The 17,339-nt window shown below is 40.7% G+C and overlaps 2 long non-coding RNA genes across 6 annotated transcripts in view; one reads left to right on the top strand and one right to left on the bottom strand.

The window, feature by feature from the left end:
• Nucleotides 1-2,918: 2,918 nt before the first annotated feature.
• Nucleotides 2,919-11,272, bottom strand: LOC128423773 (uncharacterized). Its single transcript, XR_008332840.1, has 3 exons — nt 11,163-11,272; nt 5,254-5,347; nt 2,919-3,082 (listed from the first exon to the last, which is right to left on the bottom strand). It is a non-coding gene; the product is annotated as an uncharacterized LOC128423773 (long non-coding RNA).
• Nucleotides 9,777-17,339, top strand: part of LOC128423774 (uncharacterized) — a 146,510-nt gene continuing 138,947 nt past the window's right edge. Inside the window, exons 1-3 of one of the 5 annotated variants that reach the window (XR_008332841.1) lie at nt 9,777-9,948; nt 13,702-13,754; nt 16,282-16,332. This is a non-coding gene — a long non-coding RNA (uncharacterized LOC128423774). Of the gene's footprint in view, nt 9,949-10,326; nt 11,138-11,284; nt 11,416-11,455; nt 11,588-13,701; nt 13,755-16,281; nt 16,333-17,339 lie in introns of those variants that run through there. The other 4 variants (XR_008332845.1, XR_008332844.1, XR_008332842.1 and 1 more) reach the window with 4 other exon arrangements.

Here is a 17,339-nt window from a genome sequence, read left to right on the forward strand (position 1 = left end):
GAGCTGAAAAGCTTTGCTGCTATTTAGCGAGCTGAGTGGGGAGGAGAGAGGGACACAGAGCATGGATGCTTTAAAGCAGCCAACCAGACAGGAGCCGCTTACACCTGTGTAAGCGGCTCCTCTCCCGCCTTGCTGTTTCAAAGCGAGCCACGGAGGAGGGAAGGAAGGGGAACCATGGATCCTCTGCTCACAACTGCAGGAGATCCCCCCCCCCGACACCCGTAGGCATTCGCTCCATAACACACACAGACATTTCCCCTTACTTTCTAGGAGGAAAAAAGTGAGTGTTATGGTGCAAAAAATACAGTAAGTCCCTTAAAATATACACACACAAAACCTAATAAGTACAGCTGCATATATTAACCCCATGGAAACCTGCTGGAGAACTTTGCCAAATTATCATTATACAACATCCCTACTTGCAACCCCTGAATCTGCCCTCCCTTTACTTGCCATGTGGTGGTGGCAGCTGGTAAATGCGTAAGCCCAGTTCCTCCCTATCTCCTCAGCTGTTTCCTAGTATTGGCAGCTAAATATGCTGCTCAATGGACCAAAGTTGTGAGTTTTCTGCCCTACTGACAATCAGTTTCCCCAGAATATCTCAATAAGTTGGGGCATGACTCAAATTAAAGACAATTTTGGAACAATGTCTGGTTACATTGCTTGTTTTCAAGCTTGTATAACAGGCCAGTGGTAGAATCAGAAGCCTTAAAAAAATGTCATCATTCACCCAATTGAGCAGAATTGGTTGTAGCAACAGTGGTAAATTTTAAGGAGAGAGGTCTGGTGCAGATGTAACTTTCTGTGGCGTTAGATTGTGCTTTGTGGAAACAGACTTTTTACTGCTGCTGTGAGTCACTGTGGAGGAAACAGCTGTGGAACACCTGATCTAACAAGCAAAATTTCAAAGATGCTGAACCACCTGACTGTGGAATAAAGACTGATTGTACAAAAACTGTTGGCGAACCCTTCCATTCCCCAAAAGAGCAATTCAGTGGTGTTAAATGTTTCTAGTACTTTAAGACGATAGGGTTTTTGGTGTGCCTGTGTGTGTTATCTGAAATGAGCTTTTTGATTTGCTAGATTATATTTATGTTCTAATTTAGAATCTTTCAAACACCCTTGGGTTTTAAGAGCCTGGAAAAAACCGCAGTGACTATATTTGGTCCAGGATTTGTTACTTTATTAAAGCATTCATTGCTGATTTACAGGAAATTATGTCACCTTGCTCATAGTCGCCCTTAGAGAATCAAGACTCTAAGGACCTGAATGTGCTTTTAAGCACACCATCAGATGTGCTGAAGCAGCTATTGGAAGTCAGTGGAGGCTAGAAGAGTCACTCAGGGCAGGGAGCAAATTCTGCCTCCTAAACACCTTGGCTTTTTTTTTTTTAAAAAAAGATATTTATTGAAATTTTCAACTTTAATACATTAAAAAAGAATCAAAAAAGGAAAAACAAAAAGGTTTAAAAACACATAAAGTTCACAATCCTATTTTTCCTATAACATATTTCCCTGACTTCCCCACACCTCCCCTTCTTATATTCCAATTCAAAATGTTAGTTCAGCAAGTTCTTATCCCTAATTTTAACCTTTTTCTATTTAGTTCATTTTAAAAAACCAATTTTGCCTTATCCAAACTTAAACACAATACTTATGCATCAATACTCATTCTTAAAACATTTTTCTAACGTCGACCCAATTTCCCTTCCACGAATTCCCCAATTTTCATACAAATAACAAAATAAAATAAAAATAAAACAGATTGTAATTATACACCCTTTGGATTCCCAAACTCCACCCCCCTCCCGGTTTCAATCCCCAACAAATGTCCATCAGTCTTAGTCTACTATCAGCCTGGAGATCTCACGTCCGAGGCTCTTAATTCTCTCTCAATTCCTCTCTGTCGGTTTTTTTTATAGGCCTTAATATTAAACACCAGATCTCGGAGAAGCTCTGGCCCAACGGGATCCATGTTTCTTCCAGCCAGACCTCCATACTTAAAAGTGGAGCCCGAATCATGTTTCTTATTCCTTTCAAGTCCAAATGTCCCCAAACCTCCAACTTCCACCTTAAGCAAATTTGTAATCCTTGGGTCTTCAGATCTCCACATGAGATCTCTCCATTCTTCAATCTCCAATTCAAGCCAGATTTTCGACATCAAGTTCTTATTTTCCTTTGTAGCCATCATGTCAGGCCTCTGGCTCTCCTTTATCATCTGCAAAGTTACAGCTCCTCCTTCCTTTTCCTCAGGAACAACATATATCTCCTTCTCCACACTCTCAAAGCTCTCAAGTTTCTCTTTTTGTCCAGCTGCATGGGCTTCCTGAGTCAAATCCTTATCAAATTCAGTGATGTTATTTACTGTTAAGTTCAGAGTTGCAACATTTGTAGCCAAAACATCAATTTGGCCTTGTAACTTTCCCAAGAGAACAAAAACTTTGTCCAAGCCAGCCTGAATTTTCCCTCCTCCAGCCATTCTTGTAATGTCCCAAATCCCCCTCTAGAGGGATTTTGGTAACTTAATATTCCTTCCAATTCAAATCCAAAAATCAAGTTAGTTTGTAACAGTTCTTCCTTGTTTTCAACAAATTGTAACCAAATTGTAACAAATATAGCCAGCAGAAACAACAGAAACAAAGTTCTCTTTTCCCGTCTTGACAGCTAAATTTGACAGCTGTCAAACTCTTCAATACCTCATCAGTAGGCTCTCTCGCGGAGCACTCCCGGGTCCGGGGTGGTGGCACTTCAGCTCCCAAGATTAGCTCTTTATCCTCCAGTAAGATTACTTATATTGCCATTAGCAATATAGCACCCATTAGCTAAAGTGGTGCTTCAGGTTAAGAACAGTTTCAGGGTTAAGAACGGACCTCCGGAACGAATTAAGTACTTAACCTGAGGTACCACTGTAATTAACTTTATTTGAATTTGCTGGTATGTGACAAAATCCCACCTTGAAAATGACAACTGTCTGGAAACACCCTTGGCTTTCAGATTTTAAAGCAGTGGCAACTTGAAGTCTGACTGGGTGGTAAAACAATCGATGGCAGCTTTGCCACTCACTCATCCACTCCATGCACCATCTAAAAACCAACACCACAGTTGTTACCAGGCTGACTGTGGCAGATGAGAATGTGCTTTTAGTAGAAGTCTGAAGGCAACTTGGATGTTTACATGCCCATAAGGAAAAATGGAATCCCTTACCACTGAAAAATATTTGATCATGTTGTTTGGGCTAAAATGACCACCCAGATATTGCTGCAGACCCACAAAAAGCCAGATTAGACAGATACAGCTAGTATTATGTCGTAAAACTGCCAGATTTGGATTCTGGTGGACCACAAAAGCATTCCACACAAACCAACCAATATTCAGCTTCTTTTAAGTCTGACTGTTTCAAAGCTATTCAGGATATGAAGCCATAAAGGATAACCAGCACTATGTAAATAAAGACGTGTGTGGTCATTGTATTTAGAGGTACTTTCAAACATCAGATAATCGGCCTCAGCACAAGAGCCTAGGTTTATTTGATGTATTTATTTATTTGCATTTCTATCCTGCCCTATTCTGAAGGCTCAGGGTGGGTGCAAGCAACTATAAAAGATTAGGATAAAAATAACATTCTAAATGTATAGCCCATAACATTGCAAAAATGTTAAAATTCTGGCAAAATAAATAAATCCCTTAGCAACAGCATAACCCTGGAAACAAAACAATTTGCCCTGGCGAAGAGGTCTTGTGATAGGTATGGGGAACCTGTGGCCTTCCATATATTGTTAGACGCTCCAGCCACCATGGTCAGAGAAAATGCAAACTGTAGTCCAACAACATCTGGAAGGCCACAGGTTCCACAACTCTGCCTTTCAGCAATGATCAAGTCCCTCAGGCTTGGACTTTAGTAGGTCTCCAAGGGAAGCTCTTCTGCTGATATCCCTGCCTCAGAGCTTAGACAGTTGGTCACCAGGAAGAATGCCATGTTAGTGGTGGCAATCCATCTGTGCAACCTGTCCCAGGCAGATCCATAAGGCCCCAACATTGTTATCTTTTAGACACCAGGTTTAAGAGAGCTTTATATTCTCTAAGGATGACTGTGGTTCAGCAACTTTTATCTAAATGGATTTTTACAGTAATAATAATAATAATAATAATAATAATAATAATAATAATTTATTATTTATACCCCGCCCATCTGGCTGGGCCTCCCCAGCCACTCTGGGCGGCTTCCATAAAAACCAAAAATACAATAAAATATCACACGTTAAAAACTTCCCTGAACAGGGCTGCCTTAAGATGTCTTCTGAATGTCAGGTAGTTGTTTATCTCTTTGACATCTGCTGGAAGGGCGTTCCACAGGGCGGGCGCCACTACCGAGAAGGCCCTCTGCCTGGTTCCCTGTAGCTTTGCTTCTCGCAATGAGGGAACCGCCAGAAGGCCCTCGGCGCTGGACCTCAGCGTCCGGGCAGAATGATGGGGGTGGAGACGCTCCTTCAGGTATACTGGACCAAGGCCGTTTAGGGCTTTAAAGGTCAGCACCAACACTTTGAATTGTGCTCGGAAACGTACTGGGAGCCAATGTAGGTCTTTCAAGACGGGTGTTATATGGTCTCGGCGGCCGCCCCCAGTCAACAGTCTAGCTACAGGACTTTATTCATTTGTTTATTTTAGGAATTTAGACCCTGCTTTTCACTATGTTCCTTAGAATGGTTTAGCAGTCAATCCCCTCTTACTCAATATTTCAGCCCAAACAGGCTTCCCAATGAAGACAATTTTCTTCTGGCAGGCTTTTTATTAACACCAGTATTTTAAGCTAAATTTTGATGTTTAAATTATCTGCTATACTGCTCTTTTTAAAATTTAATTGTATATTTATTGAAGGTTGGCTAATTTGTTGTGTTGAGTTTTTCCCCTTTTTTCCTAAGGCTACTAGTTTTAGTATTGGAATGGTATTTCATTATACTGTTTCGTTTCAATGTGTTACACATTTTTTTTTAATGCAGGGGTGTTTTGAAAGGTGGGATAGAAATGCATAAAATAAATAAATAAATCTTGTTAGCTCTGTGAAGTAGATAGATGGGTTACGAATTATACAAAAGAACGAATATATTATTTGATTTAGTGCAAGACAGCTTCCCATGTTCCTGTGAATAATATAGCTCTTCTTTCCTCTGCTAGTTAATAAATACTAGCACTTGGCTTACCACAGGAATGTCTGCTATTTTTACAAGACAGTAAGATTAACTCACACAATCCTTACCAGTATGCCACAAGCAGGTAACAAAAGGAAAGGAGGCACAGCGCAGTCCTAGCAAGCAGATAGTGCCAGATGTCTTACACTGCCAAGCCTCATGCTGTAAGAGAAGAAGAGGAAACCAGAGAAGAACATCAGACAGACTGCGGGTAGAAATAATTCTACATCTAAGCAAGACCAACAGAGTGAAGGAAAATCCCAATATAGGGATGGGTTCACACATGCATGTTCACCATATGATAGTGGTTTCCATTAGCTGATCTGATTTGCTTTTACAAAACTTATGTGGGGGTTAGGCTATATCCTGTCTTTACTGATCATTCATTCTGATTTGTTTGTGGGGATGTTATGCAACAATGAGCATTCATCCTGATTTTCTTATGTGGTGTTTATAATGGGATTGTTCAGTCGGGACCTGAACATGAGAGTTAGGTTGTGGGTGAACATATCAGACGACACAGCGATTCTTAAAACAGCTCTTGTTTATTCACAGGCCAGAACAGAACTGAACTGAAGGGTTCAGCCAGCCTGCTTATATAGAGCTCCACTAGAATGCAACAGTAACCATTTTCTGTAACTATCCAATCACTGAACGTCACCTTCGATCCCTTATTTGCATATGTGGACCTGAACTATCTACAGTATCCCCCTGCTGGCCCAGGGTGAGAACTTCAGTACATAACAATGAGACTTTTAATCTCACGGTCGTGGGTTTGAGCCCCACACTGGGTGCAAGATTCCTGCATTGCAGGGGGTTGGACTAGATGACCGTTGTGGTTCTTTCCAACTCTACAATTCTGATTCTCTGATCTTCCTATTAATTATTCAGTCCATTAATCATTCAGTCATCCCACATATCCTATGCATTTTCCTGTCACCTTCCTAACAGCAATAAATATTTTTTTAAATAAAACGTGGATTTGTTGTGGTTGGACAACAGCAATCTTTAAACTATTGTGCAAACCTAAATTTCTGGTCTATGACTGATTCCCTCCCCCAAAATACTGACAAACTAGTCATAATCAGCAACTTCATATCAAGGTTTGCATGTGTAAATTAGTCATTAGAATCTTCTAGCACCACAGGCACAACTTTGATATCCTCTCATGCTCAATGCTTTACAATGGGGTGGGTGCGGTCAGTGCATACTTTGATCTGCTGTCAATCAAATGCAGAGAAGTCATATGAAATAAAACATTCCATCCCTTGCCCTTTAGTACAACATGGCCGTATCAAGATACATCTAGGGGAAAATGTGATCCAAATGTTTTACAGGCTTAATTTCAGATCATGCAAAGAGTCACTTCTTCCTTCATCTTACTCAGACTAAACATTTTAATAACAAGCCACATAAAAATCCAATTACAGATTTTCAGCAAAGGAAGGGCAGTTTACAATGTCATACTCACACCTTATAAAGACACGTATTAGATTTTCTTAGCTTGCTCGCACTGTGGCTCATATATTTATTCAGCCGCAAACAAGCGAACAAATGTTTGTCTTTTTTTAAAAAAAAGCTGACAAAAGTGAATGACTTTAAATGTATTTCTCTGTTAGCAGTTTTTGGCATCATTTTATATCTTCTTAATTGGGTGAAGATCATTTGAAAACTTAAGGCAGCTGAGAGAACAGTTTTGCAACTGAAAGAACTGAAGATTAGACAGTAATTCCTGTGCAGCTTGGGGCACAATTTTCTGCAAAAATTAATAATAATAAAAATAATATATATCTCATGTTTCATTGTGTAGGTCTCAAAGCAAATGAACACAAACATCCCCTCCAACATTTCTCTGATGAAAATATGGAATGGAATCCCATTCCATAGTGATAATTATACTATTTATACCCCACACATCTTACTAGGTTGCCCCAGCCACTCTGGGCAGCTTCCAACATATATAAAAACACAATGAAACATTAAATGTTTAAAAAACCTTCCCTATACAGGATTGTTTTCAGACAGCTCGGGGGTCAGATAACTCCATACCCTCCAACATTTCTCCAATGAAAATAGGGACATCCTAAGGAAAAGCAGGACATTCCAGGATCAAATCAGAAACTGAGGTAGCTTCTCTACATCAGGGACATCCCTGGAAAATAGGGACACTTAGAGGGTCTGCAGGAACTGTATCGAGCATGCTCAAGAGTGCCCAAGAAATGGAATGGAGTTATGATGATGAAAGGGTGTGGTGATGCTAGTCAGAGTAGGTTCAAATTTCAGTGGCTCCCATTATGTCCAATATAAAGGTAAAGGGACCCCTGACTATTAGGTCCAGTCGTGGACGACTCTGGGGTTGTGGCGCTCATCGCGCTTTATTGGCCGAGGGAGCCGGCGTGCAGCTTCCGGGTCATGTGGCCAGCATGACTAAGCCGCTTCTGGCGAACCAGAGCAGTGCACAGAAACACTGTTTACCTTCCCGCCAGAGCGGTACCTATTTATCTACTTGCACTTTGACGTGCTTTCGAACTGCCAGGTTGGCAGGAGCAGGGACCGAACAGGAGCTCACCCCGTCGCGGGGATTCGAACCTGCCGACCTTCTGATCGGCAAGCCCTAGGCTCTGTGGTTTAACCCACAGCGCCACTCGCGCCCCTCATGTCCAATATAAGACAAAGTAAATGGTCTGTATTCAGCATGACCAGGGGGAGGGGGGAAAGCTGCCTTCTCTCAGAAAAACAGAAGCCAACAAGTGTAGAGTTTTAACTGTTCCACCCCCTCCCAAAGTTATCTCCTTTAAGTACACTTCACTCCTATGTACTTATACTCCTATGTAAGTAAAGGATATTAATTCCCATAGGAAACATTAAAGTGATATGCTTGGCATTGTCAATGCACTGAGAGCAAACCCTCAGGATTGATGTGCTCCCATCACCACCGTGCATAACCACATGGTGTGTGGAGCCAGCACACTGCATGTTGTCCCCTTCTGGCGAAAGACTTTCTAATGAGAAAGCCTTATTTCTATTACTACCTGCTGATAATAATTATGAGCATTTTCCTTGCTACTAGAGAGACTTTGACACATGTATAAGGCACCTTTCCAATCTGACCAAGGGCAGTATTCAAGTAAATAATTGCGTAAGTAGAAAGTATTCTGCTCAGGCCTGTGCCGAGCCTGTCTGAGGACCAGAGTGGAGTTAGAATGAAGTTCTAAACTAAAAAACGTAGCTGGTCCCCAGTACAGTGCCTTGGCTGGCTTAGCTCTCCAAGGTCCAGAGCAAGTGAACCTGGCTGCCTCCCCCCAACCATGGGCCTGCTTCTTCTTCCACAACAAGACTTCCACCCCCTTTCCTCTGCTTGCCCGTCCCCAGATGTGTTCTGGAGGGTTGGGGGGACCCCATAACAGATGTAGTGAGTGTGCAGGGGGGAGGGGGGAAGTCCCACTGTGCAAATGGAAATGGTTCTGTTCATGCAACACTGCCCCAAGCAATTGCAGCTTGCTTCCACATATGTGAGATTCCAAACATCTGAAAAAACAGCAGGTCTTTGTGAGTCACCAACTTTTGGTATGCTTTCCCCCAACAATGACTGGCCTTTCTTCTTATTGCTTGCCCTCGTACCCTGAACACTCTACTTTTAATTCTGCAGCTGTTATTGTGAATCATTTCATACAGCAAAACAGTGATTCTGTTTTTCTGAAAAAGGTAGTTATTGGGGAAATCATTTGCAAGTCATACTGTAGACTTGGCAACTTGCCAGCAATCCATTATGAAGTGATCACCGTCTGTTTAATGGGAAATCCCAGTTCTTATTCCCTATGGGGTTTTTGGTAGGTCTGAAGTATATCTTTGTGGTTAGGGGGAAAAGACATTTACTAAGGAAGCAATGTGTTATGACCTCAGGCAGTGTGCCAAGTGCAATAAAAACTCACTTTTACATGTCATTTACGCATTCAGAAAGATTTAGAGAGACTCTGCTGCATATCTCTTCATACAGTTGCCAAACTTCTGTAGGCTCTTATCCTCAAATATAATGAGGCAACATCTAACACTTCTCTGTAGACCAAGAGTCAGGTTTTTTCCATCTAGGTTTTCCATTGTGTATTTTCCCTTAAAACACTGCTGCTCTTTGGTATCTTAGGGTGCAGAGTTAGCAGAAGGAAAACCCCTCCCAAACTGATTATGTATAACTGTTGACTGCAATAGTACTGTATTTGGAACACTTTAATCCACCAGCAGTAATATCCACAGAAAGCAGATAAGCAGATACTTTTGTATCGTCCATGCTGCCAAGTCAGTTTACTCAGTCATGTGGACAGTGAATTAATTTACAAATGTGGCAAACTACTGCTGCAGATGCTGTTTCATAAAACCTCTTGCATTAACTACACCTGTGTGGAGCCTGAGTTGAGAAACCAGGTACACCCCATACATTTAAAGCACATGAATTCAGGGAACTGTGGTTTGTTAATGGTGTTGGGAATTGTAGTTCTGTGAAGGGTGAACTACAGTTCTGATTTTTTTTTTTTTTGGCAGGTGGGTCCTGTCCTTTAAATGCACTTTAAACATATACGTAGTTTGTACTCAGCCGAAGTAGCAAGGAACCCATGTCTCTAAATGGAAAAGACCACAGGAAAAGGGAAAAGGAGCTGCCCAGGATTATAGGGAGGGGTTTGGGTTGCAGAGCAGGAGAACAGGGGAGCAGAAAAAGCAAAGACATGTAGTGCGGAAAGGGCTGCTCTGGAAAGTGGAAGCAACAGCAGGTATAGCTTTGCTAAACAAAGGGGAATGGTATTAAGAAGAGGCACCAAAACATAGTTAGGAAAGAGGGAGGAAGTATGACTTGGTTGATATGCTGAGGGTAAATCTCTTTGGTCATATACAGTGGTACCTCAGGTTACATACGCTTCAGGTTACACACTCCACTAACCCAGAAATAGTGCTTCAGGTTAAGAACAGAAATCGTGCTCTGGCGGCGCAGCGGCAGCAGGAGGCCCCATTAGCTAAGGTGGTGCTTCAGGTTAAGAACAGTTTCAGGTTAAGAACAGACCTCTGGAACGAATTAAGTACTTAACCCGAGGTTAAGTACTGTAAATGCATCACTACTTTTAACTTGAATTTTGTTATTTCTCTTTTACATACTGTGATGTATGAATTCAGATAAATGTATGAATGCCTGTTCTGGGTGAGTTGAAGTGAACTGAAGGAACATTCCAGACTCTTGTTTCTGGACTATCAAATTCACATTGGAATAGGACCCTTAAACAAAAAATGGATATAAATGCTCTGGGATTAACAAGGCAGCAGGGTTGCAGCCTTGTTGCTGAGATCAAAATAGGACGTTTAAAAGCACACACTGCAGGAAAGAGAAAACATGGCTCCTCCTCCCCATTCCTTCCCCAGGCCTCTCATTGCACAACCAATGAGGTATGAACAGGTGACAGCAGCAGGTTGGAAAAGAACAATCCTGACTTTCTGCTCGAATTGGAGATTTAAAAATTGTTCATATTGGAGCTGTACAGAGGCAACCCTGCAATCCAGGGAGTGGGGTTTTCTGCTAGGCCTCTGTAATGCAAGCTTTTGATAACCAGGAAGCAGCTCCCCAAGGCCCAGCCTCCATATTCTGAGGAGAAATTAGTAATGAATAAATTAGTAATAACTAAATAAATTCTGAGGAGAAAATTAGAAGTAAATAAATAATAAGTGTGAGGGAGGTTTGCCTTGATTTTTAGACAGGAGTCGCTCAAAGCTTCGTGAACTGGATTGTAAACCTGTGATTTTAAAAAAAGGACTGGGTCAGTTATTGGACTTATTAACTGTTCAGTTTGTGAAGTAGGATGGTTTCTTATCAGTTTGAGGACGGAGCCAGGATAATTTTGGTCAGAGGATCAAAGTGGGTTATAAGGCTCTGTGCAAAAAAATTACACCACACCACCCTCCTCAGATCTGAAGGTATGTGGTATACTCAGCAAAATACCTGATGCCAAGCTGGAGAAAAACTATCAAATGGAAAGCCAACATCTCTGCCAGTTGGTAACCCAGCTCCTGACACAGATTATGAACCAGGGTTTGGGGTTTGTTTGGTTTTTTTCCGCTCCTTTGATAGCGAAGGATCACGAAAAGCAGCACTGCTGAATTCAACTTCCCAGTGTTTCTAAGAGTGAAGAAACACCTCAGTCTCAGGCCTGCTGCAGCGGACGTCTTTCCCTCCTCTTTCTTTCTATTTTTTGGTATGTCTTAATTCAATGTGTTTCTAAGAGTGAAGAAACACCTCAGTCTCAGGCCTGCTGCAGCGGACATCTTTCCCTCTTTCTTTTGGTATGTCTTAATTCAATGTGTTTCTCAGTCTCAGGCCTGCTGCAGCAGACGTCTTTCCCTCCTTTTCTTCCTTCCTTTTGGTATGTCTTAATTCAGCTTTGTGACATCTGTCTTTCCTTAGCTTGCTCTTTTTCATCAGACTTGCGTAAATTAGTTTTCTGAGAAAGTTCTGGGTGTAGGGCGTGTGGGTTTCTAGATTTTTAATGGTTCTCATTTTTATATGTAGACCGCCTTGAGTTCTGTCAGAGAAAAAGGTGGGGCATAAGTAAATAAAAAATAATGATAATAATAATATTCATGTTAATAAACCAGAGTGTTAGGACTCTGCTTCTCAAGGCTTTACAGTTTTAGAGGATTTCAGGCTGAGGAACTGCGCTTGTTTATAGAACTGAAGCTCCCTTCTCTTTATCCATTCCCCATGTGTCTGAGGGGAACAGAGAGTAGGAGCTCTCATTATGGTGACAAGAACATTTTGTTGTGATTATTTGTATGCTATTAATTTTAATCATATTTAGATAGATAGTTTTACTTCTATAAATGTTTAATTGTTTTTAATTACTCCATTTTCTATGTTTTCAGCGGTTCTTACTTTTACCTGCAAGCTGCCTTGAATCCTGTCAGGAAAAAAGGCAGGGTATAAATATATAAGTAATAATAATATAATAGCATTATGGTAATATAGAGACAAAAGAAAAGTACAGTGCTATTTAAACAGGTTGTAGTGTAGCACAACTGCAATGAAAAGTGTTTAGTGCAGTAAATTAGCACCCAACTTTTTTTTATGCTTTTTTAAAAAAATGACAGACGTTTTCTGTCGATTAAGCAGTATGTGAATTCTGTTAAGTAAATAAAAGAAACACCTTTCTTTTAGTGTTCGCGTCACTGAAATATTGCCTCAGAAATATTGCCCCAGAAATTGTTCCCATTCATGAAGGAGAAAATTCTGCTAAGTGATATGCAAAGAATGATACAAAATCAAATAGATACAACTTAAATGGAAAAAAAGGATTGGAGAAGATAGAGGTGGGCCGGGCAGGAGAGAGAAGATACAGAGTTTATGTATATTCACTTGATATAATAACCATGGAGAAGAGCCATGGAGGAGAATCATGGGGGTGAGGAGCTGAATGAAAGTTGATTCCAGTCACTGCAGCAGAGAGGGGACTTCTCTGCCATTCTGTCACTGATACCTGCCAGGTGGAACAACAAAATTTGGGAACTGGTTTTGGGGAAGGAGGAGCACACCAGGGAACTACACATTTTGGCTTGTCCAACTAACCAGCCATTATTTATGCCAACCTGCCAAACTTTATCAATTTCTCTCCAGATGGTGGGTCTCCCTTAGGGTGCATCCAGATATGTGTTTATTGTGGGATTGGTGCTCTTCGTACATGGTAGGGTTTTGTTTTGTTTTTTGGCAGTGTTGAAATGGCATCATCATTGAAATGCCAACCACATCCTCCCTCCCCACAATTTAATTAGGATTTACTCTTTCCAGCAAAAATCAATACTTTTGTTGCCCTGGGCTTCAGAGCTGACTGAAAATTATTCTCTGATGGGTGACAGATCATCAAGTAGACCATAGTATTTAGAAATACCACCTGTGTTATATACCCACACCACATTCCCCATTGTAGCTGCTGGTGGTTGGTTGCAGATTTGCAACATGATGGTGGTGTTCAGTTCTAGATCCATCACAATAGCAAGGCCCCTCTTGACAGCATCTCCATGACAGGGCTATGTAATGTGTTGTGGCTCTCGGTCAATGAGAGCTGTTTCAAATAACATTTCATGCTGAATTATACTTTCCCTGATTATCATGACTTTTCTTTGCGTGCACGGAAAATACTCTGCTTAACAGTGTAGGATTTTAATGACCATCTGTTGTTTTTTTAATGTGTGTATTTTAGTGTTACATTTGGCACATGAAGTTCTAAAATGGCTGGGAGGAGGTGTTTGGAAAAGTTCAGTCCATATTTGTACAACTGCCACTGTTTAACGAACATCTCTAGCAACAGGGCAGTTTCAAAGTCTGAGATGGTATACTATTGTAAAAACAGTACAAATCCGTTAAAAACTGTCCAATGGTGAAATTCTAGCAATATACAGTTGTTTGGGTGCTTTTATGTCTAGCTAATTTCATTAATATTGGTAAAATGGCCAATAGTTCTGAAGATTTACCCTTTGTCTTTTTGCAGAACAAGCACAACACAACAGTTAATATACAGTATTCATCTTGATGCTAGTGTAGGTGAGTAACTTCCAGCTTGCCAAGCCTCTTTGAATGCCATGTGGCAGTTATTTTAAATAAATAAACTATCAACCCCCAGAGCAAATCTGTAAAACAGCCCTCCACATTTCTCTCTCTCCCTCAGCACTGCCTGAAATGGCTTGAGAAATGGGGGAAATAATTATAGGCAGAAATACTGAGCAGTGACAAGGAATTAAAAAGAGATGTTAGAACAAGGACTTCAGCTGGGATTCCTTAGGCCCAATTTAAACATTTGCATAGTGGCATAGTTGCTGCTGAAAATCATTTCTTTGTGGTCAGAGCTCCATGCAGCTGAAGAATGTTTGAATCCACTTCCTGTGCAGGACTACTGATCACATTGGAGGTAGACCCACAACCATCTGGAGCCCTGAGCATGGGTGAGTGATATTTAGCAGCAACTATGCTGTTGCACAAAAGTTTGAACCGGGTCTGAATTTTCTGCTGCTTCTTCCAACTCAGGGTTGGCTTGGGATTGGGAATAGATATTTTGAGGTTGCCAAGCGTGTAGTAGCCACCCTGGAACTTCTTTTTTGAAGGACAGAATATGAATCTTAATTGGTTAATTAATACAGTGCACTACTGAGATTTTAAGATAGCAGTAGCAAGGCTTAGCAGAACTTCACAGATATGTAGGATTGCCAGTTTGCAATCCAGAGATTGAGGATACACAGAACAATTGTACTAATCAAATGACACAAGTGTCTCCTGGGATTTTTTTTTGCTATGGCTGCTTGCCTGCCACTTGTCCTTGTGCAGTAGGAAGGGGAAAGTATGGCATGCAGCAGACAGAGAAGGAGAGATCCAAGAAATGAGCCTTACCTCTCATTTCACTGGTACAAATGCATTAATCTCTGGGTTGCAAACTACGTATGCGGGAGGCAACTGTGGGTACTTCTAATCATAGGTTGAATAGAGCCTCTCGGAATCTGGCAAATAACGCTTTGGACATGACAGTCTATAATATCTGAAACACAACTCAAGCATTTCCCATAACTATATTAGAGGGAGACATACAAAACTCCCCATGCCAGCACATCTCTTGGAAGGTGGAGATGTGTGTTTTAATAATATGGGGATGTGGGAGAACAGAAACACATGAGCTTTCTGTTCCTTCCTGCAAGAGAATGAAGCTGCATTTGACTCTCCCCCCACCCAAGTAAATCACAGAGGGACTGTCAAGTTAGCCATTGATAAAGAGCCTACTTGGTGTAGCATGGTTCTCCTCTTCAGATTCTGATTGAGTTCTTGCTGAGGATGTAGGAGACTGTACATGCTAGGTGAATTCGCAGACATGGACACCTCTTGCTTGTGTTTTCCTCTTTCTATCCGTCCCTTGAGTCTCTGACATGAAACTGTAAGGGGTGAGGGAATGGTTGGAACAGCTGACTGTGAACATAAACCCATAGTCATTTCCTCCTGCTGAAGCCCACCATTGACTTCTTTCTGGAAAACATGGTTGCTATGATCTAGATTGTCATAGAACAGCCAAGGCTTTTGGTTGACTGCTGTTGCCATGATTCATAGTAATAGCCTGAAGGAGAATGACACTCTGCCCATTACGAAAACCCTGAATGAATTGCCAGCTACCCATAAAGTGCTTGAGCCAGGGGTTCATAATTACTTTCATTAGTGAATATATAATTTGTTATAATTTTTGCGTAATCATGTTCCAGAGCCATATTTGCCAAACCTAAATCTTATAAAGTGTGTATTAATATAAACTTTAATGTAGAGTTTGTCTCAAACTATCACATTTTCCCTTTTGTGAAGCACAAACATCTCTCTTTTATTTGAAATAATATATATATTTTGACTTTCTTAGTAAAGTAAATAATTGACCAGCACAAAGTATAAGGTCTTCAAACTCAGATGGGTGAATATGCTAATTTTCTTTCTCTTTCTTTCTCATTTCTCCAATCTTCAATTCAAATCTCCACATTTCCACATCAGTTTGCATTTTTTTAAAAGTCTGCATGAAAATTCATCATTTTAGTGCAAATTCTAATATACACATTTTTGTAAGCAATTTTGTCTAATATACCGGTACTTTTTTTGCAGAGCAATTTAAAAAGTTCCCTATTATAATGGATTTTTGTATGTTATTTTTATATGCACTATTTAGTATACAGTATGCACTTTTGAAAACATTACTTGGCTGAAAAACTGCATTGCAACATTTGGGCAAATGTGAATTTTGAAGAATGGCGGTGTTTTGGTTTGCATATTGTTTTGGAAAGTGTGAATTAGGTATTTTTGCCTTTAAATACAAACTTAATTAATTGCTCCTCCTTCCCTCCTCATGACTACTGTAGTTATTAAAGTACAAATTAACATGGCCACAGATTTTGATTCCTGATCCTCTGTTGTTTTGTGGATAGCAGGGCTGTACTAAATACTGCTGATTGTGGGCTGCAGATCAGTAATGAACATATAATTATTTGTGCCAGACAGAGGTTCAAGAACACTGTCAGCACTAACTTGAGACTGATTTCCTTTTCTAATACAGAGGAACAGAAGAAGCTGACTATTTATGATGCTTATCTGGGTGGAGCCCGTGGTGAGTGTTTTTCAGTTTCTTTATCACTTTTGTTAACACACTTTATTTTCCTGTTAGAAACATTATTTTGGGAGAGTAACTTTGCTGGCCACTTTTCTGTTTGTGTGCTGAGTCACTCAATCATACACACCCTAAGAACACTTATTTGGAAGTAAATTCTTTTGAATTTAATCAACCTTACATCTTCTATGCATCCACAGACTCTGCTATAATTTCCATTTCCTCCTGAACCTACTACAGTGTCTATTGTACCTCCTCTGTCTCTCTGTCTTTCTTTCTTTGCTGCAATCACATTGACACATTCCTGAAATCTTGTTGGTGTTTGCATCAGCTTCAGCCAAACTAAGCTTCAATCCATTCCACCAGAATTTCATATAAACCTAAGTACCAGCTATATTGTATAAAGAAGACAGGATGGTATGTATAAGCAATAACACACAGCACAGCAGGATGAAACCTACCCTAGAAGTCTTATATACATACTGCTTTGGTAACATCAGCATATACCACCCAAGGGGTGCAGCAGGATGCCATTTGCAACCTGAAGTTTGAAGCTGAAGAAGGAATCAAAGGATTGTCCCTGACGTCCCATGGAGATGCAGTTTGAGGTCAGTGTACATGCTACTCTGTGTACACTTAACTGGCAGAAAGCCCCGTAGTATTCAAAGAGGCTTCCAAGTAAACATGCACACAAGGGCAGCATTCTGCAGGCTACAAGTTTTGACTTGGCTACCAGGGAGAGCCAAAATATGTGGATCACTGTTTGAAAGAGGAATCTATGGTCTATCAGTGGTTATTAACATTAGTAGATAAATGGAGCCTCCACCCTCAGGTGTCCACTGTGAACAATTTGCAAAACACCTTGAAGATAAAATGACTTAAATCCATGCTAACTTGGAACCCATATATAAAGTTATGGATGCCCTCATGGTTCCCAAGTACCATAATGCATTTCAATTTATTCAGCCTGAGGAGGTGGACAAGGTCCCCTTCTTGCCGCTGGAGGG

This window comes from Podarcis raffonei, chromosome 11, assembly GCF_027172205.1.
Source record: "Podarcis raffonei isolate rPodRaf1 chromosome 11, rPodRaf1.pri, whole genome shotgun sequence".
Lineage (NCBI taxonomy): Eukaryota > Metazoa > Chordata > Lepidosauria > Squamata > Lacertidae > Podarcis > Podarcis raffonei.